The sequence below is a fragment of the Neopsephotus bourkii genome, unplaced genomic scaffold (genome assembly GCF_033783945.1).
Source record: "Neopsephotus bourkii isolate Nb327-2 ecotype Australia unplaced genomic scaffold, CSIRO-AGI_Nbou_v1 NB_1765, whole genome shotgun sequence".
NCBI lineage: Eukaryota > Metazoa > Chordata > Aves > Psittaciformes > Psittacidae > Neopsephotus > Neopsephotus bourkii.
Window position 1 is genome coordinate 7045421 of NW_026902239.1, and position 26098 is coordinate 7071518.

A 26098-nucleotide genomic window follows, 5' to 3' on the forward strand; every position below is an offset into this window, starting at 1 on the left:
AAATGGTGCACATCACGCCTACCTTGTTGGAAGGAATTACTGTAACTGCTCAGCTTTGTGTGTGTGTGTGTGTGTGTGTGTGTGTGTGTGTGTTAAGCAACACATTCTTGTTGAATGTTTTGATTCAATCACAGTTTCCAAATGAAAACTTTCTCTTAAAATTTCTAGATTACTTTAGTAGAGGATAAAAAAAAGCCAAAGAAATACTGGAGCTGAGGGGAAGGAGTAAGATCTGCCTGCAAAGACTCAGCCACCATAAACAAAAGAGCCCTCATTTTTGCAGATATTTAAAAGCCTTTTGGCCAATAACCAAGATGCACGTAAAGGCAAATTGCCAATGTGCATGGCAGCTGAACTGGCAGTGCCGAGGTTGCTCTTTCTCAGGGAAAACACTAAAAAGGTTGCTGTGAGACTGAAATGGTTATTAAAAACTCAGTATTTATGTAAGTATGGTGGAAAGGGGAGGCAGTTGGTCTGGACAGAGCTTTCCATCACAGACAGTGGATTGGGCACAGGCTCCTGTTTTTCTCTGAGCCAGGGTTGAAACTGGCCCTATAGGGCTGGATATTCCCACAAGTGTTCTCTGGCCCTGGAGGGGTGGCAGCAAGCTGGACCCACTGCTCAGGAGGTACATTTTGAATGGAAAAAGGGCTTTAGTTTCCTGTGCTATCAGGCTAAAAAGCTTCCCAAAAAGTGTTTTAATGTTATTAAATTTAAATGCTAAATGAGCATTTAGATCTCATCTCTCTTCTGGATGTTCTGATAGAACACCAACATCGTTTATTCTCCTGTTCAACCTCAATTTGATAAAGGTTATTAGATTAGGTAGTTTGGTATCTTTATTATTACAAGCAATTTAATTTCCTTCCTTGTCCTTTGTAGAATCCAATATATTGATTGTTTAAGTCTTGTTTTCCCCAAAAGCATTTAACCCTGGTTTGAATACATAAGGAGATGGAGAATCACCTGTCCCTTTCTATGGCTGTTCATTATGTGAACCAACTTGTGTCTGATTTACAGCTTGTCATGTTTCTGCTTCTAGCCACTTGTTCTCCATGTCCTTTCCCTCCTCAGGGGGTCAAGGAGACTTTGGGGACCTGGTATTTTTTTCCCCTATGAAAGTACTGATGTTTCTGAATCTCTTTGCTGTTAAACTAACACACCAGCCTTTTAATTCCTTATAGTAAGATTTCATTTTTCACCCATCTTTAAAATGTCCTTGAAGGTTTTCTGTGTGTTCTCTAATTTTTAAAGGATATCTTTTGAAACATGGGCATACCAAAGGTTGCAATCTCGTAACAGTGTCACCTGTGACACTCCTAAAAGTAAAACCATGTCTCTCTTTATTCCCACTTTCTGCTCTGCTGTTCACTCATCAGAAGGGCTGATTAGCCATGATTGCTGGATCATTCAGAGGCACTTGCTGCATTGCACACCTGCTCTGGGTCTCAGTCCTCTTTAGGCTTGTGGTTTCCCAGGGCAGTCCCTAGGGATGGCCTCTTAATCTTGTTTCTAGATGCAAACCTTGCTATGGAAATGTTGGAATGCTTTTTCTTGCAATAAACCCGGCCTCGCACAAATGATGCAGATCACACAGCCTAAATGATATGTTCAATCCTTAGTAATTAGCATAAAGCCTTTGATCACCTGCACTTTTTAGGAATGCTGATTTTATATCAATTTCTACACTGAGGTTTTTTTGGTGGGTTTTTTTTGGTTTTGTTTAGTTGTTTGTTTTTTTTTTCCCCATCTCCTCCTTTGCTTTTTTTCTACTTGTTACTTCTTTAGTTCAAGCTCTTGTGTATTCACATGGCAAAGTGGTTCAAGTTACTGACATAGAATTATAGAATGATTTGGGTTGGAAGGGCCCTTAAGGATTATCCAGTTGTGACCTTTCTGTCATGGGCAGGGACACCTTCTACTAGACCAGGCTGATCAAAGCCCCATCCAACATGGCCTTGATTGAAAAGCCTCATAAACTGTGTCTGGGCTTTCAGGGTAAGGTATCGCTAGATTACTTTTAAACTGGATATGTTTTCTGGTTGAGTTTATTGTGTGAGCACCCACAGGGAGATGCTGGCACAGCATGTAAGTTGTACAGAGGTGACGATGAGCAGCTGTTTAGGAAAGAGCCCCTTCCCCAAGGCGAGGCAGCAAAGGGAAATGGCTCTGTTGCAAATGGCAAAGTATCACCACACCAGAAGCACTGCAGGTACTCCCCTGTGGATGTGGCTTTTAAGATCCCTGCAGCAATTCCTAATTTGTTACTTGTGTGCTTTATTGACAGAGAAGAGTGATTACTTTTTAATGAGCACATTGCATGCTACTAATTCAAATGCCTTAGGACATCTAAGTGTATTGAAGCTGTTGTTGCCTTTATCAAACAAACTTGTAATCTCATTAACAAAGTAACAGCTATTTTGCATAAACCATGCTAAGTAGCTTATTTGTATTCCAATTCTCTTTTTGAACAATCTTTCCATTCTTCCTGCCTTCGGTTTATTTTTCTTACCTATAACTAGGCCAGACCATTTGAGCCTTGGCACAAAAAACCAGGTTTCTAGTCTCCCTCCTTAATATTCTGCTTAAGATTTATGAAAAAATATCATATGTGAAATAAAACCCTGTCACCGCATAACAGTATCACAGGATTATGGGTCCAACAATATAGTTATTGCAGTGACAAGGTGTATAGTAGCAAAGGGTGCAAACTCAGAGAAAACGAGGCTTTGCTACTACTTTGCTTGTGGGAAAAGATTATTTCTAGATGCTGCCTTTCTTATGTAACCAATAGGGAATTTTATTCAAACTGATTTTTCTTCTTGGCTGAAAGATATGATGCTACAGAGAGTCAGTAAATGTTTCTTTAAGAGGTCTTACTTTTATTTCTCTTAAATGCAAATTTGTTAAGTATGTTGGATGTTTTATTAAGTTAGTAAATATTTTTCTTTTCCATTAAGCAACTCTGCTAAAAATTCTGGAAGTAGGTTTATTTCTAATACTCATTTTAGTGTGCATGCATAGTTTCTTGTTGAGTTGCTCACAGTTCACCTCTACCTAATCAGACTAGTTTTAAAATCATCGAATCATAGAATAGTTAGGAAAAGACCTTAAGATCATGTAGTTCCACCCCCCTGCCATGAGCAGGGACATCTCACACTAAACCATATCACCCAAGGCTCTGTCCAACCTGGCCTTGAACACTGTCAGGGATGGAGCATTCACAGCTTTCCTAGGCAACCCATTCCAGTGCCTCACCACCCTAACAGGAAAGAATTTCCTCCTTATATCCAACCTAAACTTCCCCTGTTTAAGTTTCAACCCATTACCCCTTGTCCTATCACTACAGTCCCCCATGAAGAGTCCTTCCCCAGCATCCCTATGGGCCCCTTCAGATACTGGAAGGCTGCTATGAGGTCTCCATGCAGCCTTCTTCAGGCTGAACAGCCCCAAATTTCTCAACCAATCTTCATATGGGAGGTGCTCCAGTCCCCTGATCATTCTCATGGCCCTCCTCTGGACTTGTTCCAACAGATCCATGTCCTTTTTATGTTGAGGAAACCAGAACTGCACACAGTACTGCAAGTGAGGTCTCACGAGAGCAGAATAAAGGGGCAGGATCACCTCTTTCGACCTGCTGGCCACGTTCCTTTTGATGCAGCCCAGGATACGGTTGGCTTTCTGGGCTGTAAGCGCACACTGAAGCTGGATCATGTTTATTTTCTCATCAACCAGCAGCTCCAAGTCCTTCTCCGCAGGGCTGCTCTGAATCTCTTCTCTGCCCAGCCTGTAGCTGTGCCTGGGATTGCTCCGACCCAGGTGTAGGACCTTGCACTTGGCATGGTTAAACTTCATGAGGTTGGCATCAGCCCACACAAGCTGTGTCAAGGTCCCTCTGGATGGCATTCCTTCCCTCCAGCGTATCAACCGAACCACACAGCTTGGTGTCATCGGCAAACTTGCTGAGGGCGCACTCAATCCCACTGTCCATGTCAGCGACAAAGATGTTGAACAAGACCGGTCCCAACACCGATCCCTGAGGGACACCACTCGTTACTGGTCTCCAGCTGGACATTGAGCCATTGACCACAACTCTTTGTGTGTGGCCATCCAGCCAGTTCTTTATCCACCGAGTGGTCCATTCATCAAATTGATGTCTCTCCAATTTAGAGACAAGGATGTCATGTGGGACAGTGTCGAACGCTTTGCACAATCCAGGTAGATGACATCAACTGCTCTACCCCTGTCCATCAGTTCTGTAGCCCCATCATAGAAGGCCACCAAATTGGTCAGGCAGGATTTCCCCTTAGTGAAGCCATGCTGGCTGTCACCAAGCACCTTGTTGATTTTCATGTGCCTTAGCATGCCTTCCAGGAGAATCTGCTCCAAGATTTTGCCAGGCACAGAGGTGAGACTGACTGGTCTGTAATTCCCCGGGTCATCCATTTTCCCCTTCTTGAAAATGGGGGTTATATTTCCCTTCCAGTCATCGGGAACTTCACCTGACTGCCATGATTTTACAAATATGATGGCCAGTGGCTTAGCAACTTCATTTGCCAGCTCCTTCAGGACCCAAGGATGGATTTCATCAGGACCCATGGACTTGTGCATGTTCAGGTTCTTAAAATGGTCTCAAACCAATTCCTCTCCTACAGTGGGTCTAGGGTCTTCATTCTCACAATCCCTGCATCTGCCTTCCAAGGCTTGGGTGGTGCGGTCAGAGCCTTTGCCAGTGAAGACCGAGGCAAAGAAGTCATTCAGAACCTCAGCCTTCTCCAAATCCTGTGTAGCTAGTTCACCCGATAGCTTCCGGAGGGGGGCTACATTCTCCCTAGTCTGTTTTTTATTTGCTATGTACCTGTAGAATCCCTTCCTGTTATCCTTAACATCCCTAGCCAAGTTTAATTCTAACTGGGCCTTAGCTTTCCTAACCTGGTCCCTAGCTTCCCGGACAACATCCCTGTACTCTTCCCAGGCCGCCTGTCCTTGCTTCCACCTTTTATAAGACTCTTTTTTTTTTTTTTTTAATTTTCCTCAGCAGCTCCTTATCCATCCAAGGAGGTCTCCTGGCCCTCCTGCTGCACTTCCTTCTGGTTGGGATGCAACACTCCTGAGCTTGTAGCAGGTGATCCTTGAAGATCAACCAAGAGTCTTGGGCCCCCCTGCCCTCTAGGGCTATATCCCATGGAACCTTACTAAGCAGGTTCCTGAAGAGGCCAAAGTCTGCTCTCTTGAAGTCTAGGGCAGTGATCTTGCTGCATGCTCTTCTCACTGTCCTGAGGATCTCAAATTCAACCATCTTGTGGTCGCTGTATCCAAGGCTGCTCTGGAGCGCCACATTTCCAACGAGCCCTTCCCTGCTGGTGAGCACGAGGTCAAGCATGGCACCTCTCCTTGTCGGTTCCTCTATTACTTGCAGAAGGAAATTGTCTTCCACACAATCGAGGAACCTCCTGGTTTGCTTGTGCCGGGCTGTACCATCATTCCAACAGATGTCAGGGTGGTTGAAGTCCCCCATGAGGACAAGGGCCTGCAAGTGTGAGGCTGTTGGTATATGTCTATGGAGTGCTTCATCCACAGATTCCTCTTGATCAGGCGGTCTGTAACAGATCCCCACAGTAATGTCTCCCATCACTGTTCTCCGTTTAACCCTGACCCACAAACTCTCTGTTAACTGCTCACCTGTCCCCAGACAGAGTTCCATACTCTCCAGCCTATCCCTAATATAAATGGTTTCCTAACACAAATAGTTTCCCAATGACTGCTCTGAAAACAGCTGCCCTTCACCAGCCCCAGCACCAGGATTATTTCACCTGTACATGGCATAACCCAGTCCTTCATGGTTCCTCCCCACGACTGAATCCAATTTTTGTCAGAATATCATAGATATTTAGAATCCATATGATGAATGTTCTCTGCATGAGATTTCAAGAGCAGTGTGTTAAACAAAAGGGTACCTTTTTCTCTTTAAATAAATGCTGCAAAACAAACCCATTCTCTTTCCATCTCATCTCTTGGATGCCTCAGCTGCCTCCCAGAGTGCTCTTCTCCTCTATTAGTAAAGAGGAAATCAATGTAATATATAGACATTGTAGATAAGTGAGTGGTGGAAAAACTTGGTGCTTCAACATCCCAAAAAGGCACTGGGAATAGTTGTGTAGCACAATGCTGTCTGTCTTACCTGTAACCCATGGCCCCAGATATGATGGCAGTTCGCTGTACTAACGTTTGCTCACTTAAAGTCATTTTTCACCTAGCAACAATCAAAACAACAAGATGTGCTTTTAGAAAACAGAACAGATTCAATGTTCATCTGGTGTCCCAATTTGCAGCTGACCCTGAAGCCGCCATGTAAATGTCCGTAAAAGTGATCAGATTGTGAAAAGTATGCTGATTCTTTTAGCTGACCTGATTTCAAATGAATTATGCCATTTATTGCCTCTTTGCTTGCTAATATTTCTTGATACTACTTTGCAACATCACTGCTATCTGAGTGTCGCTAGCCTACCATGCGTCAGACAGTTCTGAGTCACCATATAACTGTGGGGCAATGTATCTTTTCTCACTTTCCAGCAGCAAAAGAGGGCAGAGAGCAGGCCACAGGGGCAAGGTTTACAGCTGTGGCCTGCTAGTTCAGGAGGCTCAACTGGATATGCCTGTGGGTCTCCTGTGCCCCGCCTTGGCCAGCCTGATCCCATCCCTGGCTAATCCTGCATGGGGCTGAGATGCTGCAGTGACAATAACAGCTGGCTGGGGCAGCCACGGCACAGATAGCAAGGAAGGCTGCCCAGCACCACGGGTAGTTTTTAGCCCCTGTGAACAGGCTATACACTGGGAGGCACTAATGCCTCAGCTGCATTCTGTTCGGTGGCTAAATGTGTGCAGTTGTGTAGCTGCATTACATTGAGGCATCTTCCAAATCAGAGTGCTTTTTACAATGTGTTAGCTTATTTGTGCTTGCTTATGTGCCATAAAAGTGACTTGAGCCTTGATGCCTCAGCTGCCTTTTAGGATGGCTGAGGATTTTGCAGTATCTCCAAGTCTATATCAGACATACTTGAAAAAAGGCCTAGGTTTTCACAGAGCTGTAGAAAACTCCACATTAAAAGTGTCTGTGTCACTGTTGCCAATATCCTAAAGTTACTCATTAAAGGTCTGGCAGACATTTTATGTTGGTTTTCCCAGTGAGATTTCCTCATAGCAAGGTGAACCCTGACCCCTCCTGTAGCAGGGACTGCCTCCTTAGAGGAAGAGGGCTTCTCTGTGCAGCCAAAGGCCAGGGAGACAGGCAGCTGGCTAAACAGGGCTGAGCTATGGTTCCATCAGACACTTGGTGGGCTAAGGACTAATGTGACCATTGGTGAGAATAACCCACAATGGAATGAATAGAAAGGTAAGTAAGTAAGTAATGGTGAGAGGTGCATGTGTGTGCACAGCTACCTCCTCTGCCACAGTGTCTGTAAGGAAATAAAAATCTCTGTGTGAGAGAAAACTGCTACTGCTTGCAAAAGCTATGGTTAGTTTAATGTGTTTTGTCAGTTATCTAGTACTTGATTAACATGACATGGAATAAAATGGCATGAGCATGTATCAGTCTCTGTTATAGATTCCTGGTGAATGCTAATTAATTTCTCATTGCACTTCCCAGGCTGTACATTTGCACAGTAATGAGTTGTAGCCATCTGCTGGCATGAAATGATCTTTTTTTTTCCCCTTTTCTTTTTTCTCTCCACAGAAAGGAGAAAGGCAGACAGCCCTTCATGTTTTTTCCTTATACTGTAACATATCCAGGAAACCTTATGCTTAACCCTGACACTGGCATCAACAAATGCTAATTTATGCATGCAACTGTGTAAGACCAAGGGAAGAGTTTTTAACCCTACCTTGTTCGATGATTTAAAATAGTTACTGTGAATGTTTTGTCCTGGGGAGCTTTATGTAGTGTTTTAAGAGAGCAACATCTGCATTTTTTCCCTGAATGAGGAATGCACTCTTTTACTCATTAGAGTGAAAGTGTAAATATACTCCATCCTCATCAGACAACTGCCCCGTAGGCAGCATCTTCTCTAGCATGAATGTTACACGACACAGAGCAGTGGCAGCAGGATAAAGGAGCTGCAAACAGATAAAACGGAAAAAAACGGGAAATAATTGAGACAAATACTCCCTGTTTGAGAAAACGTACAGCTGCTTTGTTTGAGAAAAGTACAGCGTCTATTGCCCCAGGCTGCTGACTCTTCAGATTGTGGACCCAGTTTGTATGGAAAAAGCTGATAGCCTCTGTAAGACCTGACTGATATGGTAGCAAATCTGTAATGGGCGGGGGGAAAGACTATTTACCTGATTCTTACAGGTACTTCAAGACACTGATTGAATAGTTGATCCTGAAGGATGAGAGTGAGGGGAAATGAGATCACTTTTGCATTAAACTGCAATAAAATGCTAAATGACTCAGGATTAGGGCATGGTGAGGACAGTGTTTTTATCTTGTAAAATCTGAAGCTCATAAATGCTCTTTTCCCCTCTGTAATGATAATTTCAGATTAGAACTAAGCGATAACCTAATGGTGATAAAAGTATTAATTTGTGATAAAATGATGAGGCATTTTGGTTTGACCAGAAACTCAACATATCGGGCTTCAGAACTTATTGTAAAAACCTTCTATTGAATTGCAATTGGCTTCGGCAAATAAACGTTTTCCATGAAATAGTATTTTGAGTAAAAACTTGTGGTCCACCCCTATTTCAGTGCTTCTTCATTCCTTTCATGACATATTCCTGTTGCTAAGCCAGATGCTCAGAAACACTGACTTGCAGCTCACTTCAGAAGTTTGTAGGAATTGAGTAATCCTGTCCTTTTATTCCTTTATTAGTGATTCTACTAATTTGCCTAGTACAGACATTAACTTTACCAGTTCTTTTACCCTAGAGTTCCCAAGGTCTCTCTTACAATTTAGTGTCTCTTTTGCATCACCTAATGCTAAGATACCAAGGCATTTTTAACCCACCACTGCTGGTACCTATCATAGAATCATAGAAGAGTTAGGGTTGGAAAGGACCTTAAGATCATCAAGTTCCAACCCCCCTGCCATGGGCAGGGACACCTCACACTAAACCATGTCACCCAAGGTTCTGTCCAGCCTGGCCTTGAGCACTGCCAGAGATGGAGCTTTCACAACTTCCTCACCTATTTGATCCTAGATTTCTCTTAGAACCTCTCAGGGAACAATGGGGGTGTGTTAGCGTTCATTTTCACAGCTTGTTCAGTAACTTCTTCTGCATCCACCTAAAATTTCAGATGTGTGCTGCCCCTTTATTCTCTACCAAGGAGTTACAGCATGGCTCTCCCCAGTTTCTTCCAAAGTGGATACTTGCAAAAGGAGTTCATTTATCTTCCCTGTAGTGGTTTGGCCAGGGGCTGCCCTCTTAGTGGTCTCTGATCTTTATTTTGAAAGTACCTTAAGTACTTTGACTCCTCAGAGGAATAGAAGTCACAAATGTCAAGAAGATCAAGCAAAATGGATAGGCAGGAAGCGCTGCAGGTATGTTTAATGTACTAAGTGCACCGAGGACTCTAACTCACAGTGTGCTGTCAAGCAAACTTTAGTTCATATGGATTGAAAAGGATGCGAATGCAGAGTAGCACTGAGGCTATTCAGTATGTACCCCTAGGCAAATTTTTACCTATCCTCTCAACATGTGGTGGCTTACCACTCTTCTGGTGAGCAAATGCCTGGGTAGTCATCAGAGACTTGCTATGGATTCATAGCTTACTCTACCTGGTGACATCTGTTTGTGTATGTGTGTATGCATGCATCTGAAGACTAGGATTTATCAGTCATGAGTGTCTGGGCAGTTTTATTGTTTACAGAAACAGAAGCAACATGGCATCTGCAGAGCTACAGTCATCTATAATTATCATTTCAGCATGTGTTTTCTCTGGTAGATTGAAAGGATTGAAAGAAATTAGCAAAAATACACATTTTTAAGCTTTCTGATTAATTTTCTTCCCTCATCACCTGTACAGATTCTCTCCCACTCACTGTTTCTTCTATTCATGCTGTTTTTATCTTGGTAGCATTATCTGTTTTCACTTATAGTTAGTCATGTGATAGCAACCTGCTGATTTTTCCATGGCTTCCAACACCTTTTATTATCTAGCACTCTTCTTCAATCAGTGGATTGCAGAAGCACAGTGCACTCAGGGATAGTCAGACGGTGAGTTACAATCAATGACATTACAGAAATATGTTCTCCTGTCTTTCTGTAGTGTTTATTTGTGCATTTGGCAGACAGTCATAATACCAGCATTTGAAGTTTCTATCTAAGGGTGCCCAAGAGCTGTGCAAAGCACTGATAGATTTGCTTTCTTAGATGTGATGGGGAATTCGGCACCTCCTGGGAATGCTGGGGTTAGTGATTCCTGTTTTTGTAGAATCATAGAATAGTTAGGGTTGGAAAGGACCTTAAGATCATGTAATTGCACCCCCCCTGCTATGGGCAGGGATCCCTCACCTTAGACCATGTTGCCCAAGACTCTGTCCAACCTGGCCTTGAACACTGCCAGGGATGCAGCATTTACCGCTTCTCTGGGCAGCCTGTTCCAGTGCCTCACCAACCTCACAGTGAAGAACTTCTTCCTTATATCTAACCTGAACTTCCCCTGTTTAAGTTTCAGACCATTAATCCTTGTCCTACTGCTACAGTCCCTAATGAAGAGTCCCTCTCCAGCATCCTTTTAGGCCCCCTTCAGATACTGGAAGGCTGTTACGAGGTTTCCATGCAGCCTTCTATTCTCCAGGCTGAACAGCCCCAACTTTCTCAGCCTGTCTTCATACAGGAGGTGCTCCTGTCTCCTGTTCATTTTGTGGCCCTCCTCTGGACTTGTTCCAACAGTTCCATGTCCTTTTTATGTTGAGGACACCAGAACTGCACACAGTACTCCAAGTGAGGTGTCACGAGAGCAGACCTCAGAGTGCAGGACCTTGCACTTGGCTTGGTTGAACTTCATGAGGTTGGCATTGGCCCATCTTCAAAGTGTGTCAAGGTCCCTCTGGGAGGCATCCCTTACCTCCAGACTTATCAGCTGAGCCACAGAGCTTGGTGTTGTAAGCAAACAAAACAAAACTAGGATTTTACCTTGTCTTAACAAATTTATAGTAAGAAAACTGCTTATCTTCTAGGCATTCCCTGAGACTCGCTTGATGGAGGACACACAGGGCACCTGTAGCTGGCAGACTTCCCTGGAGCTGTTTGGAAGCAGAGATGAATCTCATTGAATCAGATTGGCAATGTGACTAAGCGTATCTTTATTGGTCCTAATCAAAGAACTAAGAAACGTTTCCCACGTCAGTAACTGGTGAGGAAAAGGCGGGATGGCACATTGACAGAAGTTAACGGGCTTTCTCTGGGCTCTGAATGTAAGAGAAAGCAATGGCTGTAGTTTAATGGGCCTGTCTCTTGAGTAAGGGAGAAGAAAAGGCAAAAGACAGAAGTCTAAGGAGATGGAGTAGAAGTAGTCTTGGTGGCTCAGGCCTAAGAGCAATTGTATTAATGGCATTGTTGGTTACTGAGAAGTTGGAAAAATAAATAGAAGTCCTGTTTTTTTAAACAGTCATGTTTCTCAGAAGTCAATAAACATTCCTCTCCCTATTTCCAATCTCTAAGTAATAATGTAATTGGATATGTTCACTATCAGCTGATGGAAAGGGAGTAAAAGAACAATTTCTATAACCTAAAGTAAGAGAATGAGGAGCGTATGTGCTGCTTCCATTAAACTAACTTTCTACTTGCTGGGAGGAAGAAAACAAAGCTTAAGCACTAGTAGCCAAAATTACAAAGAGTTAATTGTTAAAGCAAATCTTAAGTGGCCAGCTTGCCGCTCTAGACATATTTGACGTTACTGGGAGAAGTAACATTAAAAATAATGCAGGGGGACTACTCTATCTCAGGTGTTAGCAGTATTTCAGTACAATTTAGGGGTATTTACCTAAATGCCAAGTCTTCTGTCACAGTTGATTGTACTTAATGAAATCTGAGTTAGCATCATCAGGCTAAAAAATGACTTAATTGAAGTAATTTACTGTACCTGTATAAAATTTCACAGTGTATTGAGAAGTCTCCAGGGTAGAAGTGTACCTTATAGGAAAATTTTAATCATAAAAGTTAGGCTTATTTTTAAAAGTCTTATAAGGTGATGCTATGACCTTCTTGCTGGCTTGTCGGAGTGAATATGGACAGAGCCTTGGGTGATATGGTTTAGTGTAAGGTGTCCCTGCCCATGGCAGGGGGGGTGGAACTGGATGATCTTAAGGTCCTTTCCAACCCTAACTGTTCTATGATTCTATGAGTCTATAATATGAAATACTCCTCTCTGTTTATAAATTCTTTGTGCTCAAATGAAATGGAAGAACTCCTTCCCCTATTGCATTGACCATTTTCTGCAGGTAACTGCTGAAGGGAGGCTGAGATGAACATTCAGTTTCTCTGGCAAACATTTTAAGGTCTACTTGAGCTTGGTGAGCTTTTTTCTGTCTAAAAATATTTCTTCCTTTAGCTTCCTCCACCCAAGACCTTATGCCCTATGTCACTTAGGTGCAATCTCTGGGCAGCTCTAATTCTCACTGATGTTTGCTGACGGTATTTACTGCTGGTGTTTGAGAGTTATGTTAAAAATCAAAGAAACAATACTGGAAAAGCTTTTGGGAAGCTATCTAACTAATACCTCTCCTCTGAGACAGGGACAGGAGTATCTGTGTTTCTTGAACATGTCAAAGTAACCTATTCTTAAATGTCATTAAAACCCTCTAAGACCAATCTCCTGAGGTATTGCCTCACTGGTTTATCATGTGATATATAGATGCTGAGACCTCCATACTGTCTAGCCTGAATGTCTCTTACTGCATCCTTTTTTGATGCAGTACATAACTTTGCAGTCTGCTTTATGCATCTTTCCATTCCAGTTATAGAGAAAGCCTTGTGGGGTTTTATTGTCTATTTGTATACCTCATTTTTTGAAAACTTTATGGCTATTCTTCTCTGAATTATGCCTAGCCTTTCTATACTCTTTTGAAAATGAGCTGCTTAAACTCCAACTGGAGGTCTCAAGTACTTTCCAGAGTATAATTTTCTCTATCTTAGATAGTGAAAATGTCTCTGTCTGTATCATAAGTATTTCTATTGCAAATGTCCTGCAATATTTTTTGCTCATAAAGGCCTTAGTCTGGCCAGAACTGTTCACTTAGGTGCTCCTGCCATGTCTAGTAATTGTTGGACACCAAAAAGAACAAGCCTGATAGTAAAAAACTGGCCAAGGGGGAGATCAAGAGGAACCCTAGAAATGGGAAGTGGCCTGAATACTAAGGAACTGCTAGAGAGCCTTAAACTTTCTGGGAACCAAGTCACGGCACAACAAAAAATGGTGTCTCTGTCTTCAAACAAATTGATCTTGAAGGCACACAAAGGGGAAATGTCTCAGTAACTGGGATCATCCTCTACAAAATGGAAAGACAAGCATCTTCAAGAAGAGGTCAAATAGGAGAAAGCCTAATAAAGTGGTGGGAGTCTTACAAAAAAGACAGACTTGTATGAATTCCTGGGAGGAGTCTTGCTGGGATTAGTAGCTCTGGGTTTTCCTACAATCCTTGAAGAAGGAGCTCCTCTAATGCAGAGCAAAAATTGAAGAACTGTTTCCTGGGGGGAAGCTCATAGAGTTGTAACTAAAGGATGGGTTGCAGAGGAAATAAGAGGTGGAAAAGCACAGAAGAAGAGCCAAGCACATTGTCACTGACTGGGGGAAACAAAGATGGTGGTGAATTTCAGTAGATCTTTTTTTTTTTTTTGCAACAGCAGCAGCAAGATCACTTTCAATTTTTGATCCACAAAAAAAAACAAAACAATGATGAAACATATCTTGACTATCACCCATTTTGTACGTATGACTTTCAGTTTTGGTTCCAGTATGGTCCTTTGTACATTGAATTTTATCATTTTCAGACTATTCCTCCAATTTCTCAAATTCAGCTTATATGCTAATCATCTCGTCTTGGCATGACCTGCATGCTAACCCATCACTCAAGTCATTGAAAAAGATATGAAGCAGGTTAGTCTTGGGACAGGCTGTGTGACCTAACTTGAATGACCTTTTCATTTGAAGCAGGAAGGCTAACATACTAATGCGGATTTACCTATAGGCTTTCTTTCAAGCTCTTTTCTGAGAACAGAAATGGGACTATATCAAAGGCTTGCTAACATTAAGATGTGCTGCATCAGTAGTTTCTTCCCCTACATGAGACTAGTTATCTTTTCAGAGAAAGAGGTGAAAAGATTTCTTACAGCTTAATCCTGACAAATACAGTGCTCCTGAGGAAGGACCTGCTTTCAGGGTTGGAAAGTCTGCAATGACATCAGTCAAAATGATGGAGCATCAGCTTTCTTGATAAAAAATTAGTAGGTTTTTACACTCATAATTTTGGACAGAAGAGGTTTTGACATCATCTTTCAGCTTAGTATCTTGTCAAACATGCATACCAGATGAACTACAACCATTTTCTGAATATGTTAGTGGGACCGTTGACATTAATGGGGAATTTTCTATTGCCTTAATTGGTCAGAACCCTAGCTGACTGCAGCCAAAAGCAGCTGAAAGCATGTTTTCATGCCAGCAGGAAAGAATAATTATGCTCAGCAAATACTGCATCCTGGCAGTTGCAGCTGACAATCTCTGAACCCTGTAGCTCAGGTCTATTTTAGCCTATATTAATTCAGTTCACAGTTATTTTGTCTTACAGGTAGCTATAAGGCTATTTTGTCCTTGATATTAACCTGCATAGATAATACAAATAAGACTTTTTTTTTTTTTTTTTTGATAATGCAGGTATTCTGGCAGTAAAAACAAGTATGCAAGGAATTAAAGCATCTTTAGATGCTTTTCCTGTTTTCCATTAGCACATACACACAGCATGCACTTGCTGTCCGGTGTGCGTGGCAAGATGTAACACTATAAGTCAGGCAAATTCTAAATAATTTTGCAGTATATTTCCTTTTTCAGTTCTTTTGCATTGACCTTTTTTTTTGTTTGGTTGGTTTTAGGTTTGTTTTTGTTTCACTTCCCTTCTACTATTTTCTCATTCTCCTGTGTTTGAGTTAAATAGTTTGACTGTGGTCCATTCCCAGTCTGGCACAGTGGAAGAAAGGACATACCAGGACTGGAAGAATGGCTTGCCAGACAGTAAGGTAGCAGGTTTCATACTACACTCTGAAGAGCATAGAAGAGCCCAAATGCTCTTCTGTGTGCTGCTGGGGTGTGGACAGCTCTGAAGAAGCCAATGACTGTCTGGTGCAACTTTGTCTCCCTGTGCTTGGTGCAGAGCCTGGCTCCTAGCAGGGGCTTTCTAATTGCTGATGGCCGTGGGAGACATCTAGACAGGGGTCCGCACTGCAGGGGTGAGTGACTGGACTGGAAGTACCTGATGCAGGTCATTTTGCACTAAAAGACAATTGTATTTCTACCCAACTTGATTTCGAGGTAAAATACAAAGCTGTCATCATTTTTGTGTGCTTTTGGAACAATGTGTATTTTCAAGATAAGTCTGAGGATAAGTTTGGATAGCTCATGAATTTTTCGATGTGAGTCTGAAAGGTAGGTATGTTCCAGAGCAAGCCTCTATTCCTGCCAAATAGCACATTGCTGCTCAGAGTAGCTTTTGCACTACTAGGTTTCTTCTATCCCAATGGGCTGTGCTATTATTATTTCTTTCTGCATAATATTTACCCTTTGTCTGTAATCACATCTGTTAGAAGGGACGTTACCCAGCCAACAATACTCTTGATGGCATATGGTGCTCTTTAATTAAATGTAAGTATTCACAAAAGCATAGAGTGTGCTCTAGTTTTTAGGCCTCCAGCTATTCCCCATGGATCCCTTTATTCATTTAATTGTATCATCAGAATGTTGGCAGGTTTTTTTTCCTAATACCGTAGGCATGAAAAATGGAACCTGAAAGTATAGTAACGGAACTACATGGTGTAGCTTGCAAAGTTCAGTGAATTTTAATCTTGGAATGGAAACCTGCCTTCCCTTGTAAATAAAAAAATATCAGTTAAGTAATTCCATATAGATAGATGGTTGTCTTCTACTAAAAACCAAATATGAGACAATTGTGAGCTTATCATGGTCATGACATCCAACATCTGTAAAATTGTGAGTAATAACGTAGTCACTTTTTATTTTTGAAATTTTTTATTGGGTTGTTTTCTGTGCATGGAGTGATTCCCTTCTTAAGTCTTATTTTCATTTCTTCTTGAAATACCTGCATTGGCAATTGGAATGTTTTAGTTCCGCTCTCTAGTATTGGAAAGAGAAGCAGTATCAAAACATAGCAAAGCTTTACTTTTAAAAAACTTCATAGGTGGGTCATGCTGCTTTTTTTACACCAACACCTATAGCACAGCATGCAATGGTAGTTGAAAACATTTTACTGTATGGCATTAATTTACTGTCCAGCATGGAGCATACATACATTGTTCTGGAAGCTTTAAACAGAGCTAAATAAAGAGCCCACCTTAGACACTGTAGACAACAAGACAACCAACAAAGAGACAAAGGACTACATTGGTCAGTGTAATAAGTAACAGACTTACTTAGCATAGTAAACATGACTTCTGTTAGTCATCACAGTAAGGGAAGTTATAAGAAATAATCTGAATGTAGTTACTAAGGCAATTTATAGGGTGCTACTTCCTGGGTTACCTTCCAGATGTAAACGCATATTAACTTGAAGCTCCATGGATATGTGTTTCAAACTGGCACCATGTTCATATCAGTCTCTTGGTATTGTTCAGAAAAACAGGTCAGTGAGGTGGGACAGAATACAGCATACCTTGGAAGAGTAAAGAAGTAACTTTATATATATATATGTGTGTGTGTGTGTGTGTATGTACACATAGCATATGGCAGAAGCACCATGCAAAGCGAGCTCCAAAGTTTACGGTAGCTTTCTGTGTTATAGACTTAGTTTTCCCCAGAAGGTCCAAAGTTTTCTGGATGAAATATAGTGACAAGATAGGTTTTCCCCCCTCCCTGGAAGGAGAAGGGTTAATTCCTCATTGTACTTGTCCCATGAAAATTCACCAACTACAGCTCTGTAACGTAGGAAGGAAGAGAGACCTCCCTCACTGTCTCCTCATTGAAACTGCCCAGTCAGTGGAAACAAAACATCTCTTTAAAATGCTTTGGGAATGAAAACCTGAGAATTAAAGGAAATTTGACATTAAATAGAACTTCTATTTAAATTCTTGTTTTATTGTTTTCATTTGGGTAATTTTGCCAGCTCCCACATGATGTGCACATTGCTTTCAGCCACCAGCAGAGCTGTCTATTGCTGTGTAAAGAAGCTGGCAGTAAATTAAATTATGCTTCTCTGAAACTGTGTTTTTCTGTTCTATCCCAGTGGCATCAACCTACTTTACTGCCTCAAAGTGGAAAATGCACCACAGTTAATAGAGAAATTCCTATTGATGCACGTAATTGGGAAAAAGAGCTGCCTTTTGTTGTTGGTGGTGGGTTTGGAATTTTTTTTACCTGATTATTTTGCTTCTTTAAGGTCTTGGCTTTAAAATAAACACCCCTTTGAAGATCTGCATTGACTTAGTTTTTCTAGGTAAGCATTTTTGAATGGATATCCGGTCTCAGCTTACTGACCTGGATAAAGGTGTTAGGAGCTGAAATTCCTTACCTTGTGGGATCCTTGTACCAGACTCTTGAGTACATGTATTGGACCAGCAGCTACTCCCATCACTGTCGCATCAGTCTTAAAGGACTTAATGTCAGTCTCCCCTGTAATGAGTATTGTAATATCTGTCAAATTAAGAGGCAGTGTGAAAACTTGCTGTTAAGCTCCATTTAGCTTAAACTGCTACTTCCTTTGTGTTGGCTTCCAAAGCACTTAAAATATCTAGAAGAGAAAAATTTCAGTAAACCTTGGTAGGAATTCACTGAGAGAAGGAAATTCAGCTCACATCTCTTCTAATTGGTGCTCTCACAGGTCAGGCTTTCAGGCCAATCTCTGGACTTGTCTAATGTTTTGCAACCTGAGTTGAGACATAAGCTGGCCCATATGAAATGATCAGATGAACTGAAAAGATATTATACAATCTAGTACCACTTTCCTGTTGCATAATTTATATTTTCCTTTTGAAAACGTTGGTGGGTAAAATTTCCAACCATTTATTTCCACCAAAGCTTTCTAATTAAATACATCTTTTAAAGTCACTGAATGACTTTATTAAATATGGTTTGTCACTTTAAAGAATTTTGTAAACAAACTTGGAAAGAAAATGAGGGAAATTCCCAAGGAAGGGAATGAGTTTGCAGTATCCTATGTTAGTAACTAATGATGTTTTTAATGTTAACAACAATGCCTTGGGCTCCAACGCAGTTAAGGAATCCTCTGTATTGAGCTGTTAACTGCTGTTCCCATTCTGGCTGCATTAAGAACAGACAGCAGAGACCAGTATTTGAAGAAAAACGAAGTATTGCTATCTCCATTTTACATGCAGTGGACTGGTGGAGGGAGGCTAAGACTGGCCAAAGGTCAGATAGATGGACTTTGATAAGGTCAGAAATAGAAGCATGGTGGATGGAGCACTTAGTCCCAGGACCAGCCCTGTTCTCTTACATCCCTGATTGCAGCCAAGATGCTTGTGTATAACATGAAAAACCTTGAAAAGTTTAGTTCAGATAAGCATTAATTCTTCTGAATGCTTATCTCAACCTAACTCAAACTCTGACTCTTCTGAGCCTGCAAAATAGATGTTTCAAAAGAACTTTCTTTTCAATATGTTTCTGTATTTTAAATTCCAGTTAGAAGCAAGCACTAAGACGGACAAAAATGAAAGATAACATGAAATGAACAAATTAACTTGCAAATCCCAATATGATTTGATCTGGCTGGTTTTGGTGAAAGTCACTCTGGTTCCTCTTTTTCACTCCCACTTGCACTGAAAAAAACCCAATTTTAGTTACTTCCATGTGCACTAGAATTAAAACAATCAGAAAGGACATGTTTTTGCATGGACTGTGTGCCTAAAAACTGCTGGCAAAGAACTCCAGTCCCCATAATCTCTCAAATGACTGAAGTGCTTGTTTGTAAATGTGTTATAAAAACATTTAAAATTGTATGTTTATGATAATAGATACAATAAATCATGTGTAATGATTAATAAGTAGTGAGGTTGGGTTTGCCAGAAGACACAGCACTTTCATTAGCAGCACAGAGGCTTTGTTCATTCTGATTTGTCTCTGCCTTCTGGGAAGATTAATTTTATACTGGATATGCTTAGAAATTCAGTGCAGGTATTTGTAATCTGTTTCCATGATAAGTTTTAACAGGCTGATGCTACTCTTCAGTGCTAACATCCCTTGCCATTGCACAGCCCCTGTTTTCACTTGCTTAACCGTCACAAACATGAAATGATTTTGGCCATAGATGTCAGTCTGAAATGGAATAGAATATGGAGAGAATAAAAATCTTCAAGAGGTCTGGAGAGAGCCAGGCAGCAAGAGCTGGACTTCCGAGGATGGAGTAGAAGAACCTCTGTACACTTGAGCTGCCCTCTTACACAGCTGGAATGAAACCTGATATTCTCAGTCGCAGCTATTTGAGCCATGACCTGGCTTAATATCCCTCAGGCTAAATGTTTCTTGTCATTAGACTTCTCATTAGCTCCAGTAACAGAAAGAGTTCTGTGTGTGGTAACCTGACCATACAGTGGCCACTTGGATGTTTGATTGCAGCTCCATGATTCAGATGATTTTTCAAAGTTGGGAATAACATTTAGGTGCCCCACATGAATATATAACCAACATGTAAAGTGTAAAAGTTACAAAATCCAGTGTGCAGGAGTGAAGATGTCCATGGAATTTTAATTAGTCCCTTTGTGTCCACTATAATAATCTTCAATTACTATAATTCTGGTTCTTTCACAGCTTGATTAAAACAGTGAAAAGATACTTCTTGATCTTAGAATTTCTCTTGCGGCAAACATGTTGTACTCAAGAACTTCAAAACAAAAGCAATATTCACGCATCACATTTAAAAGTAGGTTCCTGTGCCAAGCCTATGCATTAGGCTTAATACATTAATGCAAATTGCATCATAACTGAGGTCAAGGATGCCTATATAATTTTTTTAAAGTTGTGGGAAAAAAAGAAAAATTGAAAAATAATAGAATGTGAGATAAAGTGTTATTTACCGGTAAATTAGACCATATAGCAGACCAATCTAATTTCTGAACCAAATAGACTCTAAAGGGTGATTAGCCAGGCTTTTAAGGTACTTTCAAGGTTTCTGTCAACTTTCTGTTACCATGAACCAGTTCAGGCATTCTTTCCACATTAATAATAATAGTTTTACTCTGTCCGAGCATGGTATGAAATTATTTTCTTGTAGTATATGTGGTATTTAAACGCACCTTAATAGTTTAACTGGAGAAACTGTTAGACTTTCAAGTAGTATTTTTACTGATACAGAAGCATATTTTTTACATTTTGCAGAACATTTTACTGTCAAACCAAGATTTAGGGAATTATATTCACAAGGGTGCTTGCCAGTACTTTCTTACTAGAGCTACAAATAATCTGCTGTTCAGACCATGCTCTCCCCTGGAACGTTAATATGGATAAAGTAATTTCAGCTGTTTGGATTTTGAATTAGGTTCATCGGAATCCAAAATAGTCCCATTTAGTTAGGTGGAGTAAATTTGGATTTATTCAAGAGCAGTTCTGAGCAGAACATAGTCCATAACTTCAGCAGATCCAGGTTCTCTCTTCAGTTTTGACAACCTCCCAGTTGTGTGTGTGTGTATGCATATTATGTCTATATATGTAGGACCTGCTGATATCTAGTGTGGTCCAACTTAAGTTTATGTGGATTTGATCCTAGTTATAGCTTCATTAGTACTTGCAATAATCTCTTATTTGAAGTCTGTAAATGCAATTTCCTTGCCCTTATGAACTTGACTAAAAATTTAAGGAAAATTACCATCATATTTATCTAAAGCAAGGAATTGGCCAATGTGCCAATTTTTTCTTTAAAAAAAGGCATTGATATTATTTGTCAAATGTCATTAAATATTTGCCACAACCATTATATTGTAGGGAACAGCTGATGTTTGGTGGTTTTGGATGCTTCCATGTGGTTAGTGATTGATGATTTCTAGGTGGTGGCAAGCATTTGTCCACAATACAGATTTAAGAATTTAGTGTCAAAGAGAAATATAAGAGACCTTGTGAAAAGTGGGGAGAAATTTGTTGAAGCTCTACAGAAAATCTGCTCTCTGTTGTATTTTTATTATTTTTAAGATTTTGAGATTTTAAAAGAACTGAAATATTAGACATCTCTGGGCTTCTGTGCTACCAGCTCTCCCCTTTCTTGGCCTTGGCCTCGGCCTCCAAGGGCTGAAGTTATGGCAGCACACAGCAGTGGCAAAGCAGAGAAAAAGGACTCTGCACAGAGAAATTAAGAATCTGCTCTGCCTCTTTAAACCATTTCAGTCTTCAAGTATAGTCAACCAGTGGGCTGCTCGGCCAATTTTTTTCCCTAAAGGATATGACATCCCAGCCAAAATCTTGACCACTTCCCCTAGCACTGAGCTTCATAGGTGAGCTGTTCCCCTGTACCAGAAGTACTGACTGCTGTTACCCAAGTTGGCAGGTCTCAACTCAGCTTTCCTACCTTGTCTCAAAATACCCTCACTCCTCTTTTTAGGCATCAGAAATGCCATAGCAATTGCAAAGCAGATTGCTTTTCCAGAGGGACAAGACAAAGGTAAAAAGGCCAGTTATGGAAAAGATATACAGATGAGTTAGAGTATTCATCCTTTTCAGCTGAGCTGTTCCTGGCAGGACTTCCCTAAGGGATTGTCATGGTTTAAGTCCAGTTAGTAACTCAGAACCATGCAGCTGCTCGTTCACTCCCCTCCTTTTTCCTCCCCTGCTCCCAGAGGGATGTGGAGGAGAATTGATAGAATGTAACAAAACAGTCCAGTAACGAAGGTATAACACAAATCACTGCTGCTACCACCAATAATAATAATGATAAAGGAAATAACAAGGGAAGAGAATACAACCGCTCACCACCTGCCGACTGATACCCAGCCCCACCCGAGCAGTGATCTACCCCTTCTGGGTAACTGCCCCCAGTTTATATAGTGGGCATGACCTGCTGTGGTACAGAATACTTTGGTTAGTTTGGGTCAGGTGTCCTGCCTCCACTTCCTCCCAGCTTCCCCTCCTCCCTGGCAGAGCATGAGACTCACAAAGTCCTTGGTCAGAGTAAACATTACTGAGCAGTAACTAAAAACTTCAGTGTTATCACCGGTGTTCCCAGGCCGAAAGTCAAAACCACAGCACTGCACCAGCTACTAAGAAGGGGAAAAATGACCGCTACTGCTGAACCCAGGACAGGGATGTAGCATGACACCATTGCATTCCTTCTCTCACAGACAAACTTCCAAGAATTGGATATTACTCTTTGATTTTGGGGTAATATTAGCCCTGAGCTTTCCTGTTTTCTCCCAGGTTTTGTCCAGTTTTTATAGATCTCTTCTTCAAGCACTCTTGCTTTTTGCATCATATTCTGTAATAGGTACTGGAATGCTGTGTGGTTTCCTGGGTAGGTTTGAGACTCTTGAGCATATTTTTTGTCTGCAGGCCTATCTTAGAGAAAGTGCCCTGGTTTCTATGTATTCAGAACAACAACCTTCCTTCACAATGCCTTTGAGGATCTAGAAGTGAGATATGCTCTAGCAGTTGCTTTGCCATTCATAGTAAACTATCAAAGCTGGGCATTGGCCTTAACACTAACATCAAGATTTGCATGAAAATTGTGTCATACTTTTGTCCTTAACATGCCTTTCAATAACTTCCTTACATTTTCTGTCATTTGGATGCCAAGATCTTCTTTTCTTGTCTTTGAAACATCTTATTTACTTCACAGTCATATTTCTGGATACAGACTTGTGGGATGTTGAATACTCTTAGGTTACTGTAATATGAGTGCATTTAAATTAATAAAACCATAAATTCATGCCCCTGACCCTGTATAAATCTATTGATACGTGACTGTTTAAAGGGAAATACGACCCTCTTTAACAGTAATTTAACTGCTGCAGAACCTTTCTAAACTCTCTCACCTCTCCACTTTTCACATGTAAAGAAAAAGAAAAAGCATTTTCAGTGCTTAATTAATATTATTTGCCTCAGACAGGTGTTAGCCATTATACTACAACTAGCATATCTCATTCTCCTCGTATATCTTCTGAAGAGCAAGCAAGGTTATTCACAGAAAATTAAGTAGTCAAGGACTAGAGTTTGTCTTATAAAAGAGATTTATTTTGCTTAATAAGTTGCTATTAGAAAGATGCTTCCTGAGTCTGTGAATAACCCCTTTGATTTTTTTCACGACTGCAGTGAAGGCTGAAGCTCATCAGCCCTAGATAAATCGTAGGCCTGCAGAGATCTGCTCTACTAAAAAGTCCGCAATACGAGTGTCAGCATCCTAAGAGAAGCTCTGCCTACAGCTATGCGTTGACTTATCCAAGAGGAAGCCCTTTCCCCTGTCCTCTGACCTAACATTTCTCAGGTGACCTACTTGGAAAGTTAGTCTTTGAAATCACATGCTTTGGCAGCACCATATGATGAAGCCCTTGAAACTATATTTATCATTAGTGAGTAGTTTATTGAGTCTATATTTGCAGCAGTAATTTCTTATTAAATGTTGCTCCAGCTTCTATTTAATTTTCAGGGGATTTGCATCAGTATTAGAAATGCAGGCTGAGAAGAAGGCAGGATACTAATGTGAAAGAATTCCAAATTAATGGACCATTGAAATACTATCATGGAACAAGTATCCTTAACAGGTTATAAGCTAGAAATGCAGCACAGAATTTCATATTTGTTAACATTAAGCAGTATGGGAAATAATAAAAGGATTAAATGCTCCTATAGCTTCCTTGCAATGATCACATTGCAGGTTTTCTTTTGCAGATTTTCTTTCTTTCTGGGCAAAGCAGTTATAAAGTCTAGAGCAATTTAGAAAGCTTTAGTAACTGCTCTTGTGCTTTAAATAAATTCTCAGAGCAGCATCAGAACATTAACATCTTAGTTATATGGTGCGTAGGGCAATTTACCATATGTATATGACCAAATGCAGTCTCAAAGTAATGCAAAATGTGTTCTTGGACCAGGGGATGATAGTACTGATATCTGGAAAGGCTCTCTATCGCAAAAACAGTCATGAACCACACACGTGCCTGTAGCCTTTCTTGTTGACGCAACAAGAAGGACCAACTATATGGTTTGAATGCACATTCCCTAATTCTGGTCCCTAAGGTTGGGTCAAGGCACAATCATGTGCAGGGTAGAGAAGCTCATGTTGCCATTAAAGGGTCTAAGGGGTCTGTCGCCCCCGGACCAGTCCAGTACCCTTACTGTCGCTGTTCCTCCTAGTGGAACAATGTCAGGTGTAGTTACGGTAAAACCCTATGTCTCAAACTGCTTTTCTTCTTTTCAAGACTTATTTCCAGATATCACAGTGCAACCACAGCTACTCCAAAACCTAAGATGCCAACCTTCTAAATGAGTTTTAAAAGTAAATTATTAAATTAGCATAAATGGCAGAGCTAAAAAATAAGCGGCTCTTGGATTAAATACACACAGCTGCTTTGTTTGTAATCCGGTTTTCCATGTGGTATCTGGCAATCAGAGCATAAAAAAGCATTCTTGAAATTTAATTCTTTCTAGGAGTCTTATATAAGAAAGCATCTGGATACTTGGGAGTTAAAAAAAGGAGGGAAAATGAACATTGCTCAGACATTGCAGTGCTTATTAAAAGATATGTGCTTCCCAGGGATGTATTTCTGCTTAATATAATCCTGAAAAATCTTCAGAAGACAACAGATGTAGAGAACGAAGACAGTGCATGTGGCACAACATTTCCTTGTAATCCACCCTTGCTTGAAGCAAGACTAATATTTTAAGTTACTGATTCCAACTAGTTTTGTTAGAAGATGGGGTTCAATTTACATTTATGACTGCTTGAAGCTATTTTGAGGAATCCAAATAAAAGAGTAGCCAGCCTTCAAAGCTGTCTCAGAAACGACACAGGAAATGTTAAGAATACCTGTGGCTTGCACTTGTGTCATTTGTTATTATCAAACCTACATTGCATCTGGTTTTGAAATCTCAGAGGAGTATGTCTCTGCAAAGTGGTGCCTTAAAATGTAAATGTGTTTTCTGAATTGCATTTTGTTATAATTTCTGGAATATTTTTGATTTTTTTATTTCTCCTTTGAAAAAACAAAAAGCCCTACAGAAAACAAACACATTCATTGCCCTTACAGCAGCACTTTCACACAGAAACAAACCAGGAAACCTTTTCATGACCGTGGAGCTGAAGCGATTGTTGTAGTAGCTCTTCAGAAAGGGCAAAATTTGGAGGTCTTTAAGAGATATGGACCTTGTTTAAAATACGCTGCAAAACCACAGCAGCTCCCATACTAAAATAGGGCCAACTGAGAGGGACTGGGTCTGTGGAACAGGTTAGCAACTGCACACTGGCACTGCACCTCCTTTTCAGGAGCACGGTAAACACCGGTAGGCCTGGACCTCTGCAAGCCAGTACCCCCTGCCTAGTCTTTGCCATGCAGACCTACTGCTGGAGCACCATCCCATGAAGTGCCTGGAGGGTCTATCCAGGGTGACAGGAAACTGAGTGGATAACAAGCTTCGACTTACCGAAGTACTAAAGTGAAAATACCTGCTCAGTGTTGTGAAGACAGCATTCAATACGTGTGGCTGATATAATTCGCTTTAAAGGGTTGAATTTTTATCAGATCAGGGAGGGCTTGGCCTGTGGCACTGTATCTGCTGGCACATCCCTTTGCTGCGAGAATCCCTAAAGGTTTCAAGCTTTAACAAGCCAGCTGCTATTAGAAAACAAGACATGATTTTTCACACTTTGTTAGGAGAAAACTCTGGGGCTAAGGAAGAGATAACAGAAATAAAATATTTATAAGGCACTCTCTCCCTGACCTCTGC